The 6,741-nt window shown below is 46.0% G+C and overlaps 1 pseudogene; it reads left to right on the forward strand.

The window, feature by feature from the left end:
- The first annotated feature begins 613 nt into the window (after positions 1-613).
- Positions 614-722, forward strand: LOC121285639 (annotated as a pseudogene).
- Positions 723-6,741: the final 6,019 nt, after the last annotated feature.

Raw genomic sequence — 6,741 nt, forward strand, 5'->3', positions numbered from 1 at the left:
CCCGATTTTTAGCCCCGCCCACCAGCCGTATTATCCAGAACTGGCGTGATGACGTCCAGAACAAGACCCGATGTCATTGGGTCCAATAATATTTCAGCACAGGCGCCTAGTGCTCATATTTTTGGAATGTATTATTCAACCCAAGCTGTGCCTGCAGCAGGTGTGCTACTATCTGAAGGTGAAAATAAGAGAGAAACCAAAACATACAGAGAAAAGGAAACAAAACAGAGTTTACGGTCTGAAATTATTGAACTCAATGTTGAGTTTGGAAGGTGGTGAGGTGCCTAATCAAAAGATGAGGTGCTGTTCCTCAAGCTTACATTGAGCTTTACTGGAACATTGCAGCAGACCAAGGACAGAGATGTCAATGTGAGAGAAAGGTAGAAAATTAATTTCTTTTCCTGGTTTCCTAGTTTTGAAGAAAGATCATCAACCTAAAACTTCAACTCTGTTTCTCTCTCTGCAGATGCTGCCTGACCTGATGAATATTTCCAGCATTTTTTTGTTTTGATACAGCTCCCTGTTTGATGCTTGGTGAAGTGGAGGCATTGCTGCATGAAACAGATATAAGGGTGTGTTGCCCCTGAGCCCTAGGCAACCCAATAGATCCATCTACTAAGGCCATACTAGTCTGCAAACATCTGATCTCAGAAACTAAGCAGACTCAGGCCTGGTTAGTACTTGGATGGGAGACTGCCTGGGAATACCAGGTGCAGTAGGCTGTTCATTTTTGTAGCTTCCCTTTAAGGGACTGCCTTTTACTTTGTCCCTGATTTTGTTAATTTAGTTTTATTTGTTTGTGACACTAAAGAGTTACCAGATAGCCCAAACATGGATATCACAGCCTATTGCTATTTACAGTAGGCTCACACAGCCTTGCATCTTATTGCTCTGCATGCAAATCCATAGACCACAGGCTGATGACAGACCAGGTTACCCATTACCACACTCTGTCAAGCTACCCCCATGCCTGCACAATTACTTCTGGCATCCCTCAAGATCTACCCTTGGCCCCTCCTACTTCTCAGCTACATGCTGCCTTCAGCCAAGACATCCAAAAATACAGCGTTAGTTTTCATGGGCAGCATTTCCTGGTTGGCGTGTGGGGGCGGGGCCCACAGGCGTGCGTCCTGATATCACCCCACATCATTTAGACTTTCAGTTCGGCGGGCATGCAGCCGAGTCAGCTGCGCGCCCGCTGACCTGTCAACGGCCTATTAAGGCCATTGGGAAAGTAATTCAAATAATTAATGGACCTGCCCGTCCAACCTTAAGGTTGCCGGGCAGGTGAAGAGCCCAGGTAGCCTTGTGAAAAAACATGAAACCTCATCCACGAGCGGGATGAGGTTTCATGAGGGATTTAAAATGTTCGGAAATTTTTTAAATAAAAGTAATGGACATGTCCCAGCTCATGTAACAGTGTCACATGAGGCAACATGTCAGGAAAATTTTTTCTTACCTTCAATAAATTTTTAAAAGTTCAATCGATCTCCCTAAGGCAGCACTTTGCCTCAGGGAGATCTGTGCGCTCTTCCATGCGCATGCGCAGAAAAGCACACAGACCTGCTCAGGGAATCCACCCCCACCGCCTGTACAGGAAGCGCTTCCAGATGGACATCACACTGGGTAGGCCTTAATTGGCCAGCCCACGTAAAATGGCGGCGCGCCCCCAATCGGGGGCGCCAATCGGAAACCTGCCCGCTCACGCCTGCTCCCGCACAACCCACCCGACAGGGGGAAAATGCTGCCCCATGTGTAGCTTGACAACAATCAGTTGCATCTCACCATGACCTCTCTCGACCACTCCATTGACTCTAAATTACCTTACTGCTTCTCTGACATCCCTACTAGTTGAGCAGAAATTTCCCGCAACTAAATATTGGGAACAACAAAGCCACTGTCTTCAGTCCTCGCCATAAACTCCATTCTTTAGCCACTGGCTCCATCCATTTCACTGGCAAATGTCTGAGGCTGAACCAGGTTGTTTGCAATCTTGGTCCAGTATTTGACCCGGAGATGGGGTCCTACAACATATCCATGCCACCACTAAAACTGCTTATTTCCATCTTTATGTCAACTCCTGACTCTACCCTTACCTTAACTTATCTGCTACTGAAACCCTCATTCATGCCTTTGCTACCTCTATACTTGACAATTCCAACATATTCCAGGTTGGTCTCCCACATTCTACCTTCCGTAAACTTGAGCTCATCCAAAGCCCTGCTGTATGAATCCTAACTTGAACCAAGTTCCATCACCCATTACTCTTGTGTTCAGTGACCTACACTAGCTCTTGGTTAAGCAGCAATTTTAAAATTCGCAGCCTTGTTTTCAATTGACTTCACCTGTCTCTATTTCTATCATCTCCTTCAGTCCTGCAACCCTCCAACATATCTGTGTTCCTCCAGTTCTGGCCTCTTGAGCACCTCTGAAGTTAATTTCTCCATTAGTGGCTATGCCTTCAGCTGTCGAGGCCCTAAGCTCTGAAATCCCTATTTTAAACCTTTCTGGCTTTCTATCTCCGTTTTTTCCTTTCAGATGCTCCTTAAAACCTACAACTTTGATGAAGCTTTTGGTCATATGCCCTAATATCTCTATATATGTAGCGTCCAATCCGAGTATTTACGTGGCTCGTCCACGTTGCGTCTTAACTCCAGGAAACCACAGCCAAGGGCAGTGAGAAAGTCACCGCCGAGGGCGGCGAATCAGGTGGAAGTGGAGCTCTGGGTCGCCTGATCTTGATTTTCAGTACGTCAAATTTGGTAAGCGTGGATGTTCGTCACTTAGGTACTGATGAAACTAGATAGCTGGTCACATGGTTAGTGGTCCGAAGACCTACCCTGAATTATATCATCTGAATGTGTGTTACTTTATTAATTATTTATTTACATTAACCTGAGGAAAAATCCGTATTTAGTTAACATAGTTATAATTAACACCGTGTAACCACTCCCAAATAATTAAACAAGGTAAAAACTAACCGTTATGCCAGATTATACAAGTGCATTTAACCATTATGTACAAATTGTCCACCTTACCCGCCCACCGGGGATCAGGCATTAGGCCTCCCACCCTGGAGATATACAATACCCATCTCGTGCAGCCTCTCCGTCCTTCGTCTTGGGTCTTGTGACATCTCTACAGGTGGTCTCTCATGAGGATTCGAAACGTCAACTCTTTTCTTCTCCACCGATGCTGCCAGACCTGCTGAGTTTTTCCAGGTAATTCTGTTTTTGTTTTGGATTTCCAGCATCCGCAGTTTTTTTTGTTTTTATCAACATCAAATGTTGTTTGACAACATTCCTGTGAAGTGCCTTGTGACACCTTATTACATTAAAGGCGCTATATAAATATAAGTTCTTGTTGTAGGAGCTTACTGTGAATACCCAATGAAACCAAACCTTGGAAGATTCACTGGCTTAGCCATTTACAATTTATGCAAGTGTGAATGGCTTGCTGCTTCAGAGCTGTTACAAGAAAATAGGACTTAAAAGAAAATAAGAAACAAAAAGGGCATTTGCAAAAAGCCAGAAGCCAGCCCACATTTCAATACAGGTCAATTAAGAGCTAGTTGTGGCAATTTTAATTTGCCACAATTTTTTGTTGCCCATGCAATTAACCGGTGCTCTCATGGACTGCAACAGCAGGAGGGAATCACAGGAGAGTCATCCAAGGAGCACACAAAGGCAAGATAAAAGGCTTCATGAGAGTAGCACAGTGAGGAGCTGGAGGCTGCCGCTCAGACTACATGGGAGGTGAGGGAAATTGTTATCTGAACATTCTGAGCAAACGCCTGATGTTGAGTCAGTGAAGGGTTCAGCTGTAAAGGAGTCATTTAGAAGAGCAGCCATCACAGGCAGGCTGAAACAGAGGAGGCACAGGGGCCATGGGAATAGTGCACTCCAATGGAGGATCCTCAAGTGGGGATGATGGAAGGAGAATGCAAGAGAGGAGGGCAGCTGGCCATGGACAGCAGTAATCAGGTTACCGCGCACAGGCACTGCATAGTGATCTCGAAGGGCCAGAAGGCCTCAGAGAGGAGTGTGGACAGGGCTGTCCAAGGAGAAGACATTACCCTGAAGGAAATAGTGTATAAGCCTTGCTCAAGTCACCTTCATATGACAGGCTGCCAGTGTTGTAGAAGGCTGTATATCTTCAGGGAGACAGTTATCCATCAGCGAGATGCTTGCAGGGGAGATAGTGTAAGTTCTAACTGCATGGATGCTGTGGCACTGAAGGTCACAATGGCCTTAAATTTCTATGTCTTGGGATCTTTTCAAGGGTCAATAGAAGATCTCTGCAGCAGATCACATTCATCAGCCCATCATTGTATCAAATGGTAACCGATGCATTGTTCAGGAGAGTGGACAGCCTCATATAGTTTATCAATGACAACTACAGTCAGGTCAAGAGAGCAATCATAGGATTCCCTAAAGTGTAAGGGATCAATTGCATGCATGCATGCAGCCATCAAGGCACTGGCGGGGCAGTCAGGGGAGCTTGTGAACCGGGAATGATTTCATTCCCTGAATGTGCAGTTAGTAGGTGATCACTGTCTGCACATCCTGCAGGTGTGAGCGCAGTACCCTGGGAGCAGCCATGATGCCTGTATCCCCAGATGCCACACCTGTTCACATAACTAGATGATTGGTTAGTTGGAGACAAGGGAAGGAGTTAAGGCTTATAGTGCTGATCGAGCATCCATGTCCGGAGGCGGAGAAGCACAATGCAAACCATGATTGCACCAGGACAACTATATAGAAGACAATTAGTTTGCTAAAAATGAGAGTCTGCTGCCTTGACCAATCAGCTAGCACCTCACAGTAGGCACTGGGTCGTGCCCTTGATCGTTGTCGTTTGCTGTGCCCTGCACAACTTGGCATTGCAGACAGAAGAACTGACAAATGAAGGTACCACGGACCATTAGGCATCTTCAGATGACAACTAAAGCAATCCAGAAGAGTAATATCAGGATCCAGAGCAACATGTCGAGCCACATGAGGGCAATCAGAGAGTGGGTGGCAGGGAGATGAATGCGCCCTGATAATGAGGTGTTTCAGCTAATGGTTTGGCGGCCTCTCAAAACCAGCTTTATGGAGATACTATCTGACATCTGTCCAAGTCCATTAAACAAACACTACCTCCAAAAGGCTCACACATCAACACACACCATCTATGAAAGAAGCCACACATTCAAAAGAGAGGCAGATAGCAGCACTTATGATCTGGATGGACTCCTCCACTATCCTTGCTAGGGCATACATACCCTGAGAAATCTCAGCCAGATCTTCTTGCACTGCCCATTGGACATCCAATATCTGCCACCTCACATACAATTCCAGAGGTTCACCATCTGCCTGGGTTCAGCATCAAGCTGGACTCCCACCGTCCTCTGAGTGTCAAAATCCTGGACTGCCACAGCCTCCTGGTCCAGTGATTGTGCAGTACTCAAACCATTGGCTACTATGGAATCAGCTGATGCACACATACCCACCGAGGTGCTAATATCTGAGCTGGTGCTAAGTGTGGAGAAAAAATTAGATGGTGCACTCTCTGAGTTCCCCTTCTCTTCCTCAGGAAATATGTCAAACCCTCGTTGATGGTCTCTCCTGGACCCATGTATGACCTATTGAAGAAATAATATGCATGAAAGCAACTCAACAATGTGGATAAAAATTAAGTAAAAATAATTGCATCTCGAACAGATGCAACAAATCAAGCATCTCACAGAAGTGATCATCTCCACCACTGCAACACATACACTCAGCCCGCCCCACCATCCCTGCCACACTCCCTCACCCCCAAGGATACAGAGGAATCCCAGGAAATTCAACACTCCCACTATTAACTCCGGCCTTTCCTGTTTCAACCTATCTGACCCCCTGTTGACTGATCAGAAGCAGTATTTTCTCCTCCATCTTGGTCAGCAGTGTCAAGTTCAGTACACCCCCATCTGTAATCAACCCTTGGCAGATGTTGGGGATTCTCTTCTCCTGTGAAGAATGATGAGTTCCACATCTGGATGGATCAATCCCTCAGGTAGGGATGCTCACTCACTGGTTCTCCTGTGCTTCACATCGTGGCACTGCTACCTTTGCAGGTAACCTTCCCGGCAATCAGGTCCCTGCTTCCGCAAGCCTTACAGGGTATCAAAAGTCTTTCAGTCAGCATTGTGGGTATGCAGAGGCCAGTCGCCCAGACCCTGGCAGACACCTCCCTTGCTCACCACATACATATCCTCCCATAGTTGTGCAGATACATTGAGAGTTGGGATGCTCATTCACACTTGCAGAACGTAAAAGGTTTTTCACCCCTTTACTGATATTGTAGCAAGGTCCTGCTTTCTTCGTCAGATGAGGATGCCTCCTCTTGCCTTCCCATGGGAGGAGAATGTCCCACCATTTGGTGACAGCCTGGAGGAGGCACACAGGGAGTCATCATTAATCATCATGTAACCATACTGCTGCCACTTCCAGTGGTTGGATGGTATAGTATAAGGGGTTGACAGATGGGATATGCTAATGTGTGACGTAGATGATGATATACCATTGACATGGTCAGTCATGTGTCACACTCTGAGAGAGGTTGGAATCATACCGAAGAGTCACATGCCTACTCTGTAACCTGTTTAAAAGCAGTACTAATAAACAAATGTTAAGCAGGTACCAGAGTATGACTACAGTCTGACTAAGAACCAAATCTCACACCTAGAGTCCAAGACAAAAGGACCTAATATTAGAC

Source organism: Carcharodon carcharias, chromosome 1, assembly GCF_017639515.1.
Source record: "Carcharodon carcharias isolate sCarCar2 chromosome 1, sCarCar2.pri, whole genome shotgun sequence".
Classification (NCBI taxonomy): Eukaryota; Metazoa; Chordata; class Chondrichthyes; order Lamniformes; family Lamnidae; genus Carcharodon; species Carcharodon carcharias.